The 11,897-nt window shown below is 57.7% G+C and overlaps 1 pseudogene; it reads left to right on the top strand.

Moving 5' to 3' along the window:
• Positions 1-1,053: 1,053 nt before the first annotated feature.
• On the top strand, positions 1,054-1,496 carry LOC149851688 (myelin-oligodendrocyte glycoprotein pseudogene; annotated as a pseudogene).
• The last annotated feature ends 10,401 nt before the right edge of the window (positions 1,497-11,897 follow it).

The raw sequence follows: 11,897 nt of genomic DNA, 5'->3' as shown, positions 1-11,897 counted from the left end.
CCCAGGGCAGGCACTGAACCTCCCCCTCTGGACCCCTCCCTGCAGGCCTGCATCTCCCAGCTGCTGGACTTGCCATCTCGGCTTCACCCTCCCTCCCTGAACCAGCCCAACGCCTGCTACTTCCTGTCCCTTCCTGCCCTGCATCCACTGCTCTGTAGAGACCTTGCCCCTTGGCACTTACTGCCCTGGGATGTGGTCTCTCACACTGGCCTGGCTGTCTCAGTCACTGGTGAACATGTTCAGTCTTTGCTCCACTGCTCTGATCAGTCTGTCTCCTCTGATCAGTCTGTAACTGCAGCCTGCCTGGGACTGAGACACCCCTTGCAGCCCCATGGACTAAGGCAGGGGTAGGCAACTTGTTTTGGCTGGTCTGCTGAAAAAAGCCCATAATGTCTACCTTGGAAAGCACCAGAGTGCCAACATGCTGGAGCCCAGAGCAGCTGCTTGCAGCCTCCTGGCTGCAGCCGGCCATGCAGCCCAGTCTGCTTGCATCAGGGCTTGCAGCCTTCCACCTGCCTGCTGGGAGCAACCCGGGCTCCGTGGGTGGCAGCAGCTGCTTAGGGCCTGGGCTGGCGGTGGTGTGCCAAGCAAAATGGCCTTGTGTGCCATGTTCAGCACACCTGCCAGGGGTTGCTGACCTCTGGACTAAGGTGTGGCCTGAAAGCCCATCCCTTTCCCCCACCACCCCTACCTGCCTGGTTCCCTCCCCTGTGCCTGGGGGCAGCAAGAGGTGCTGCCCCTCAGTGCACAGGGTCTCCAGTGGGTGCCCACCCCCACAGGGCCCTTCTCTCATTCTAGGGACCTGGGTGCACCAGAAAACACACCTGATGATGATGGGTGCAGGGGCAGGCCCTGCTGTGAGGTCCCATGCTGCAATGTGCCCTTTGGAGCCAGGCTGCAGGGCATGCAGTTTTGCCCTTGTCCACACACACACTCTGCTGCCCTGTTGCAGCTGCACTAACGCTGTTCTTGACTCTTCCTTTCTCTGGTGTCTTGCTCTGCTCCCCAGCCCAGTTCAGAGTGATTGGACCAGGCCAGCCAGTCGTTGTCGCCATGGGAGAGGACGCTGTCCTCCCCTGCCACCTGTCCCCCCCCATGAGTGCTGAGAGCATGGAGGTGCGGTGGCTCCAGCCTGGGTTCTCTTCCTATGTGCACTTGTACCGAGGGGGACAGGGTCAGGACGGGCAGCAGATGTCTGCATACCGAGGCAGGACTCAACTTGTGGAGGACGACCTCACCAACGGGAGCATCTCCCTGAGAATACGCAGTGTCCGACCCTCTGACCACGGGCTGTACACCTGCTTCGTCCAGTCCAATGACTCCTCAGGTGATGCTCTGCTGGAACTGCAGGTGACAGGTCAGTGCCTCTGCTGCACCTGCCCCAGTGTCCTGAATGGGGCTCTTGGGCTCTTATTCACTTGTCAGCACCCAGAGTCTTCTCTCGGGCTCTGGTGCCTGCAGTTTTGGTGCCTGCCGTGCTGGCAGAGGTGGCATAGAGAGCAGAGGCAGGCGATGGAGAGGGGCTGAGAGAGAGAGGGAGAATGGGGGCAGAGGAATAGGCAGAATCAGGCCTCAGTGACGCTACTAAGAGTTGGTGTCTGCTCCCTGAGAGCGTCTTCAGCAGGTCTGAGGAGGGAAGCAAGCAAGCACAGTTAATGTAGATCAGTCCAGCAAATGGCCTTCTCCCATACCCTGCTCCCACCCAGGGTGCTGAGGACTGCTTGTACGGAGATGTCTGCGGCAGGGCAAAATTGCCCTGGCAGGGTGCCAGGCTGAGCGTGGGGTGGGTTTCTCTCCTCGGGGAGGAGGTGAAGGGCTGAGGGACCCTGCTGGGACTGAGAAGGCAGGTGCAGGAGTCACGGTACCAAGCTGGGTGTATGTCCCCGGTGCTCCCACCCTGTCCAGACCACACCAAACATTTGCCTTAGAGCAGATGCCATGGTGCAGCGTGTTGCCAGATAGACACTGGTGTCCCAGACTACGTGTATAATGAAGGGAAGTTCTTCCAGCAGCCACTAGCTTCTCTAGCTGGAAAAAGTCACAGGGTGGTGCTACATGTGCTATTAATGCACATGAATAAACTGCTGGGCATATTACTCTGGAGTTTATTCCTGCACAGCACATGGACCCCAGTCAAAGCAGCCCTGGGGGACAGAGGACCCAGGGCAGAAACCACTTTGGGCTGGGTGTGCCTCCGCTTTGAGTGCCCCACCTGAGTCTCCTGATGGGGCTGGTATTCAAAGGCAGGTGCTCAGCATGACACCGCTCTGAAACCTCGGAGGTGTCTCAGGCTGAGTGCACAAGGGGACTCGGGGTGCCTTTCCCTGGGTGCACATTAACATAATGGTCACTCATGGGAGAAGCCCATAAGTCCCGGCTCCTGAGCTCTGCGTGCCTCACTGTCAAGGCGCAGGGCCCTGGAAGGAGAGAGGAGATGCAAGCCCAGAGGCAGGACCAGGCTTCGAGGGTGATAGGGGAGGGGCTGCATTTTGGGGCTTCCCATCAGCCCGTGTTGTGAAAGTTTCATCCCAGGGCGGGACTCCCAGAGTTTCCCCCTGCCCCCCTACATACAACAGTGCCCCCAGGCATGGCACAGTGTGAGGGGCCAGGATATTCCTGGGTCTGGGGCTGCACATACAATCGGCACAGCAATCCCAGCATGGGGCCATGCTGCACCATGCAGACATCCCCTGAGAGACCTCACTGCTCCTTGGGATTCGTCCCCATAACCCTTCACCTGGCGCTGCACTGCCCACGCTATGGCTCACCCCCAGCCTGCTCCTGGTACCTGCACACGCTCTCCTGGGAGGCCTTTGGTGCAAGGCCTGACTGAGTCCAGGTCTACTGCAACCAGGAGATATACGAGGTTCAACGGACTTGGGAGAACGGTGAGGAAAGATTTGCTCATGGTCCATTGGTAGCTCCTGGGGTGAGAGCGCAGGCGCAGGAGTGCCCTGAGGGCCACAGCTGGACACGGCCGGCAGAGCCCTGGGGACAGGCTGCTGGGACAGACGAGGGCCTGGCTCCCGGCGCCAGTCGCCCTGTGCCTGCAGCGCTGCAGGGGAGCGTGTCTGTGGCTGCACCGACGGCACTCGAGCCCCTCGGTCCTGACTGCGCCCTGGGGTCAGCCTGCGCCGCCCGGCATGAGGGGTCACACCGAGATTCAGGACAGCCTCACACTGGCACAGAGCTCAGCTTGCAGCCTCTGACTGAAGTAGGGCTACCATATTTCCAGTTTCAAAAAAGAGGACACCTGAAAGGAAGGAGGGGGTATAATATGATTGTGGGGGTGGGGCAAAGATATGTCTGTGCCTTGCCCCTGCCCCTCACTCCCAAGCCACAGCCACCTCAGCCCTGCAGCTGCCTGTCACTCCCAAGCCACAGGCATCTGGCACTGCTTGTTCCCTGAGCTGCCGACCCACCACCCCCTGCCTCCCGCCCTGGTGCCCCTCACTCCCGACCTGCAGCCCCCTGCTCCCCGCAGCCCTGCAAGTGTCTCCTGGAGGGCACGCAGCTCCCTGCTGCCCTCCCCAGCTCCCTGCCCTGCTGGAGAAGCCGGTGCCTCCCCTGTCCTGCTGCATGCCAGTGCCAGCGGGACACTTTGGTGCTGAGCACAGCAACATCGGGAGGACCCCAAAAGAGGACGTGTCTGGGAAAACCCAGATGTCTTGTAACCCTGGACTGGAGGAACATTGTTTGTCTTTGGTGACCTGGTGGATGAGGAGCCACTTCCCATGAGGGTCCCATGATGCCCTGAGGAAGGGGAGGTCGCTGTCTCTCTTCCCTCAGTCTGGCAGAGGCTTGTGCATCCAGGGCTTGTGCTGCTGGGTCCGGTTTATTCCTGCAGTGACCCCTCTGCTGCCTCCAGGCAGGGGCAGGGCAGTGGGTGCATTATCTGGGCTTTAGCTTGGGCTCCCAGTGCACTAAGAGTCAACCATGGGGGAGGCCTGTTGGCCTGAAATCCATGAGGAGGGTCCCCGAGAAAGCCACTGCTGCCCCCAGCCCTGTGTATTTGCTCACGCAGGGCTGCCACGTGAATGCCACATTCTCTTGCAGGTCACTATTTCCCATGGGAGGTGGCTCCGGCCGTGATTCTGCCCATTGTCATTCTCCTGGGCAGTTTCTGCCTCTGGCGGCAGTGCTGTGTGACAGGTAATGTAAGAAAGTGGGGCGAGTGTGGGGAGAGGTGAGCTCCTCTGAGATGGGACACGACAGGACGGACGGGGGCTCCATCCACTGCTCTGAGAGGAGCTCCAAGCACCGGGGATGGACTGAAGCTGTGGGAGAAGTTTCTAAGCAGGCCAGACCCCAGCTCTGAGCCAGGAAAGGGGCCATGTGGATTCACACCCCTGGAGCTCAGTGAGCAACCCAAACCGAGCACTGGAAGTGCAAAGTGCTGAACCTGGGGAGAAGGCATCACCAACCCACCTGTAGGCTGAGGGATGACCTTCTGATCAGTACAGTGGCAGAAAGGGATCTCGGAGTCATAGCTGACTCAAGATGAATATGAGCCGTCAGTGTGGCAAGGTGATCGGTAAAGCTAACCCCACTTTGTCATGCATTAGCAGGTGCATGACGAACGGGTCCAGGGCGGTGATGCTTCCCCCCTGTGTGGCACTGGTCAGGCTGCAGCCGGAGCACTGCGTCCAGTTCTGGGTGCCGCTCATCAAGAGGGGTGTGGGTAACCTTGAGAGGGTCCAGAGCAGGGCCACTCTCATGGTTAGGCGCCTGCAAGTAAGGTCCTACAAGGAGAGATTGAGGGACCTGGATCTCTTCAGCTTACACAAGGGAAGGCTGAGAGGTGATCTTGTGGCCATTTACAAACTGTTCGGTGGGGAGCGGGGCAGCAAGAAATAGGAGATCCTCTGTTTACCAGGGCACCCCCTGGAATAACCAGGAACCACAGCCACAAATGCACAGGGCAGATTTAGGTTGGACATCTGGAAGAACTGCTTCCTGGTTAGGGTAGCCAGCATCTGGAATGGGCTCCCAAGGGGGGTGGTGCTCTCCCCTACCTTGGGGTCTTAAGAGGAGACTGGACAAGCACTTAGCTCTTTCCTACCCGGGTCAGGGGGTTGGACTCGATGATCTATCGAGGTCCCTTTGGACCCTAACAGCTATGACACTATGACACTGCAGTGCGCTGTCCCACCAGATCTGTGCTGCTCAGCTGGAAACATGGATGAGGAGGGAGGAGTTCTGTGCTGGGAGCCTATTAATGTGTTTTTCCTGTTGCAGGGAAACACCATTACCGTGAAAGTGGTTTTCCTAGTTGCAGGAGAAAACCACTTTCTTGGCAGGAGGTAGCACCCTGACGGATGTAATGCATAGTTAGGCTCCCACTTTGTCTTCCGGTGGGAAGATCTCAGCTATACAAGGGCTTTGAGGAAATGGGAGACTCCTCCCTAGCTTTCTCCTGTGGCCATACAGCTGAAGGCAAGCAAAACTCAGGGACAGCAGAACCTCAGTCCTCTTGGTGTGGGCCTGCATGGAGGATGCCCATCAAAGGATTTGGAAGTAGCTGAAGCCCCAGGCAGGGCTGAAGGACGCTTGCTGGTAGCAGGGCTCCATATGGTCCTTGGATGACTCATGGATTTGGAGTTGATTTGGCTGATTTGACTTGAGACACGAAAAATTTCCCTTAAAAAAAAAAAAAGTGTTTGTCCTGTTCAATTCTCTCCTCCAGGCTAGGAGCTAGGGCTGCTCAGCCTGAGATCCCCGCACAAGAACGGGCTGTGCTGCATGCTGGTGTGCTAATGTGTCTCGTGCACTGTGGGTGCTTCCTGGTGGTTTGCTCTCTGGTCTCCAGGGAGTCTGTGGGTGGGAGCAGGATCTTAGGGTTGCCAATGGCTGTGACCTGACCCGGGGTCTCCAATTGCTGAAACACAGAAATCGCACGTGGGACAAGCAAGGCCATTCTCACACAGGGCTGGTGCTTGGGCCCAGCTGCTCTAGCTCCAGCTGTGCTGAGCAGTGACTGTCAGGCATGACGATGCGTCCGTGTGCTGCCAGACATGTACCCCAGGGCAGGCGCCCCGGGGGGACCAGCTCCAAGGGGAGCACCCCAGGCCCATCCCCACCTCCTTCACTAAGTCCAGGCTGACATGAGCGTGTGCTGGACAAAGGCCCCTCTACCCCATCCCCTCATGGACACGTCTCTTCTACCCTGGTCCCAGGGGCAGCTACTCTCCATTGTCTGCACAATTAGGGGCAGGGACTAGCCGCAAGGCCAGGGGTTGGCCTCGGGTGGACCCCGACTGGTATCCAGCCCAGGTCCATGCCTCCCTCTGCTGACCCACCTCACCTTCCTCAGTCCCCTATCAGAAGCCCTGAGGTCAGCTCAGTGGATGGACACAGAAGAGAGCAGGAAAGGGAGGAGGACAAAGGGACACAAGAGTGGAAGGGCCCACCTGGGCCCCTGGCAGTAGTGCCTTGTGGCCACAAGCAGTCACACATCTGATGTTTAGCCAAAAGCGTGCACAACAAAATCCATCCAGGCTCTGCTCCCCTGCATTGCCACAAAGACCTCTGACCCCGGGGACAGGTTCCCTTAGTGGGGAAAAACCACCAAGCTATAGAGCATGCAGTGTGGCCCAGAGTAGGAGAGACAATGGCCCAACCAACACCTTGGGCAAATGCGGGGACAAGGATTTATTGGGTAAAAGATGCCCGATGATCCCAGTAAGTGGAACCAACCAGCCCACAGTCTTGGCCAAGCTGACCTCGGAGATGATTCCCTCCTTCAGTACCAGCAGGAACCAGCCCTCCTGGGCCAGTCCCTCTCCAGTACAGCATCACCTTCAGTTACCCCTGCCATAAGGGCAGGAGTCAGAGGAGACCGGGCAGGGGATGGCTTCTTTGGGAGAGACCTTTAGAGCAGGTCCTGGAGAGGTAGGAAATAGTGGGGCAGTTTGAACCATGCCCTGGAGCAGGTCAGTCCCAGGCAGCAGGGACGTGGTGTGCAGAGAAGCTAATGCAAACCTGTCTGTAGCAGCCCATCCCCTTACGTGCGTGTGAAAGTAGGTGCATGTACACATGACACTACATCACCGCAGCAATGAGCCAGGGTGGTGTAGCTTGTCAGTACGACATAGCATCAGTGGGCACAAACCATGATGCCAACACTACATCACCATAGTGATGAACTACATTGCCATAGCTTGTCAAAAAAAAGATAACTGTGCATCTCTGGGACTGCACAGTACTGGCAGCGCTTGATTTAGCACTAAATGAATCCACAGGACCAAAAGGATGACAGGAAATAGGTTGCAGCTGAAGCAAGCAAGAGCTCTGTCCTGAGCTGAAGGAGGCCACGGCATCCCTTACAGCACAAAGAGCCCCTCGCTCGCCCCAGGGCCACCGCTGCCCCTGCCTGTCCCAGGGGGAGGTGTGCTGAACTCTTGTCCAAACACAGAAGAAATGTGCTTTCCTCAGTAGGCCCCATGGCTCAGGTAAGCCAGCTCAGGTCTGTGCAGGGACACTTAGGAGACAGAGCCAAAAGTGCCTGCCTGCCTGTAGCAGGCCAAATGACACCTGGTTTGTCCCCAGCTAAGGGCCATCCGCATTTCCATTGCAGACCCCAGCAGTGTGCTGAAGGGCTGCTCCTGGGGACACAGACCAGGTCTCACGGGAACACGGCAGTGTCTCTACCAGCACGGTGACTATTACAGAGGGGGTTCCTGAGCCCACACTCCTCAGCAGCCGTCACACTAGCTGGTCCGTGCCACTGCAGGAGACAAGGAGACCTGGCCAGTACGTAGCAGGATCCCTCCTCACATGGGATCCCCTGGGCTCTGGCCCTTCCACGGCCTGCAGTGGGCCGAGGGGCAGGACTTTACCCTGAGCAAACGACCATCCTTAACTCTGCCCAGTCTGGACCCCAGATAATAGTCCCACAGCGTGGATCGATGGAGGACTGGCTCTGCAGTTCTGAACCAAGGGAACCTAGTTACTAAATATGCTTTAAGGTTTCCCCCGTCTTAGGGAATCACAGCAGGGCAGAGAGCAGGATGTTCAGGGACTATATTTGGATTTCCAGCCTGCAGCAGCTTCTTTTCAGTTTCCCCTGAGCTTTCCTTGGTGTGTAACTGTGGGAGGGGGCTGATTGCACCCCACTTGCAATGTGTTTCCCCCCATAAGTTGCTGATAGCTCCTTTCACCCCATCTGGAGGGGCAAAGGGTTTCATAGATTTCATAGCCCTTAGGGCTGGAAGGGACCTTGAAGATCATCAAATCCAGCCCCCTGCCCCAGGGGCAGGAAGTCAGCTGGGGTCAAAGGATCCAAGCAAGATCAGCATCCAAACATTTCTTGAATGAGTCCAGAGCAGATGCCTGCACCACTTCTGGAGGGAGTCTATTCCAGGCCTTGGGGACTCGGACAGTCATGAAAATTTTCATTATGTAACCTGGGTGGTACTCCAAGAGGAGCCCCCTCTCCAACTGAAGGGAGCAAAGCAGGTGCGCAAGCGCTATGAGAGGTGTAGGGACTCTCCTGCACTCTAGAGCAGAGCCAGACCACCAATGGGGACTTAACCATGTACCTTTTAATACTGGGAACATAGCAGGCTTAAATCAGAGGGTGTAGTGGACACTACAGTGCCCCAAGGAGGCAGGATTCAACAAAGGTTAGACACTTACTATCATTGACAAAAAACAGGGTTAACAAAATATAAAACACAAACAGCAGATCAAACAATACAGGGTAGTGAAATATAAAAAGGCACAAAATGCAAAATGGCAAATAGCAAGGAAACATAGGGCCTTGGTGCCTGGAGGGGGAGAAAACACCATGGCCCCTTTCCACTGCAAGAAGGTTTGCTTCTTGTTATCTCCCTCATCCCAAGTCACCTCCGCTGAGACTGAAACCCAGATGCCCCACATGGTAGGCAGGCACACTGCCCCACAGCCACCACTGGGGGCACTGCTCCAGCCTGCTAGGGGGCTTGACCTTCCCGGAGCCCAGCCTCACATTGAGCTGCCTGGCCTCTGACTGCAGGAGCTGGACGCAGAGCTGGGAACCCCTCAGGTCGCTGCTCAGATCCTTCCTGGAGCAGGGCAGCCTCTCCTGCCGGCTGCAGCCTCTCCCAGGAGATCCTGGAGCCCAGTGGGGGCCTCTCCTGCCGGCCACACACCGCGCTGCTGAGGGTCCCACTGCTGCCTGCAGGTCCTGCTCCTTTAGGCTTTTCTGGGGCACTGCTCCTGCCCCGCTGGCTCAGCTCTTGTCAGCTCTGTGAAGCCCTTTCCTTGTTGTCCCTCACTGGCCTCTCCCCTGTGTCAGCCCACGCTGCCCCTTTTCATAGATTTTCATAGACATTAGGGCTGGAAGGAACCTCGGGAGATCATCGAGTCCAGCCCCCCGCCCAAAGGGCAGGAAGTCAGCTGGGGTCATAGGATCCCAGCAAGATAAGCATCCAATTTGCTCTTGAAGGTGTTCAATGTAGGTGCTTGAACCACCTCCGCTGGCAGACTGTTCCAGACCTTGGGGGCTCGGACAGGAAAGAAATTCTTCCTTATGTCCAGCCTGAAACGGTCTTGCAGGAGTTCGTGACCGTTCGACCTCGTCATCCCTTGGGGCGCTCTGGTGAACAGACGTTCCCCCAGATCCTGGTGGTTCCAAGGGGCCAATCAGGACATGGGGGGACTGAGTCTCTGGGACCTGATTGGTGCAGAAAGGGAATCCCAAGTCCTCCAATTATCTTTTGCCCTTTCAAAACCCCTGGGCCAGGTCCCTGCCAGCCAGCCCGTCACACTTACATCCAGCCTGAAACAGTCTTGAAGGAGTTTATGATCATTGGTCCTTGATTTTCCGTGGGGCACTCTGGTGAACAGGCATTCCCCCAGACCCTGATGCACACCCCTCATGTACTTGTAAACTGCCACCAGGTCCCCCCGAGCCTGCGCTTTTCCAGGCTGGAGTCCCATGGCTCTCAGCATCTCTTCCTAAGGCCTGTCCTCCTGCCCTCTGATCCTGCGCCTGCATCTCCTCTGGACTCTGTCCAGCTTCTCGGCGTTCTTCTTGAATTGTGGAGCCCAGACTTGGATGCAATACTCCAGCTGCGGCCTCACCAAGGCTGAGTACAGTGGGTTTGGGGACCCAGTGTCCTGTGGCCCAGGGGAGCGGTGAGGGGCAGCCCCTGCGTGCACAGGTAGCAGTGGAAAGGTCGTTGCTTGGCGCTCTGCATCACTGTGTCCAGTCTCCATCCGTGTAACACGTCTCTCCTGCTGTTTGTTCCAGAGAGGCGCTGTGCAGAGAAAGGTAACTTTTCTTCAAGAATTTCCCTGGGGAGGGAAGGGGAAGTCTCATGTTGTGCAGCTGGTGTCCCAGCAGCTCTTCAGGGCCCCCTCTCCCTGGGAGCAGAGGCTGTGTGGCTGTGTGCTGCGGAGCTCCCCAAGAAACCTCACCCCCAGCACCCCCAGCCCTGCCCTGTCCCCCCCCACCCCGTGCAGTGCTGTGTGGGAGCCCCAGGGGCAGGGCTGGTCTCTCCAGGAGCAGGGGGTGAAGGGGCAGGGTGCATATCGCAGGGGCATGGATTAGAGGGGCTGGAGTGATTGTGGCAGGAGAGAAGGAGGGCGGTGAGAAATTGGGCTGTCAGGATTTAGGGGAGGCCAGATCATGAAGCCATGGAGGAGCAGGATTTGGGAACAGGAGTGAGAGGGGCTGGGGTGGAGGGTTGCAAAGCAAAAGCAGAGGAGTCTGAGACACCCTGAGACTGTGGGGCTGAGTGTGCTGCTGTGTGCAGTGAGAGAGGAGGGCTGGGAGGGCAAAGGAGGGGTTTTCTTTGGCCTCCCTCCACCTGCCGTAAGCCGGAGGCAGCCTAGAGCACAGGCTAGTGAGACCGGCCAGGCTGGGGGCTGGGGGCAGGGGCTGGTGCTGGGGTGCTGTTCACCCCAGCTGAGCACCCCTTGATCCTGAGGACTGCTTGGATGTGTGGGCAGGGCCCGCTCTAGTCAGTCTGCCCCATCTCTGCCCAAAGGGCTGAGCTGGGGGATGGCTCAGGGCTTTCTTCCCAATGTTTCCAGGCTGTCTCCTTCCACCTGAGTGATGGCCCCGGGGCAGCTCCCCTCACTTCCCAGAGGGGATGCAGAGCTCTCAGGATCACGGGCTATACAGCAGCATCTAGGGCAAAAGATTGTGGTCCCAATCCTGCAGTCTGAACTCAGTCAACATGTCCACGTCCTAGTGTCACCTCAGCAACACTGCTCCCCGCATCCTGGCACAGACCTCCACCCACTCTGACCCCTGCTTCTCTCCTACAGCTTCTTGCCAGCCACGCCACTCTGCTCCTCGTACCTCTGAGGTGGGCATCTGTTAGACACAGAGGGCAACCCATTGGACCCAGCAGCAGCACGTGGCTGGGGAGAGGAGAGGTCTAGGCAGGTTCCTGCGAGCCCCAAAGCCCTGACAAGAGCTGCCTGCAGGGCGCTCGGCTCCTGCTCAGACACCGGGGACGGTGCTGTGCTCTGCCTGTCTACCAAGCGCCCTGTTGTTTGATTATTTGTGGAGGACTCATGTTTTTCCCAGATGTTATGGGCCTGTGTTTTTTACCATATATTTTATGGGACACCAGTAGAGTTGCAGAGAGTTGGCAATTGTGGTACTAACTGACTCATGTCTTTATTTTCTCTCCTCCCCTTTCCTTCCGGGGACCTTTGGCAGAGCTGGGTAAGTTCTGGGTTTGGTTTTTGCAGGGGCTGCCCTGGACTGGGCTCTTCAGCCTCCTGCTAATGAGGGGTCGAGCTGCTCCCTGCTGTCACCAAGTATGGAGGAATCACCCCTCCAGTCCCCCTCTGCTGTGACCAGGCAACACCCCCCCGCCCCCGTTTCATTTACCACTGAGCTGGGATCTGGGCTGCGGACATGCCTGACTCGGGGGGACCTGCTCTCTTTGTCTCCAGTG

Source organism: Crocodylus siamensis, unplaced genomic scaffold (genome assembly GCF_052110815.1).
Source record: "Crocodylus siamensis isolate JL-2025a unplaced genomic scaffold, ASM5211081v1 HiC_scaffold_485, whole genome shotgun sequence".
Taxonomy (NCBI): Eukaryota; Metazoa; Chordata; order Crocodylia; family Crocodylidae; genus Crocodylus; species Crocodylus siamensis.
Note: the sequence above shows the minus strand (reverse complement) of the source record. Positions and strands in the feature narration are given on the sequence as shown.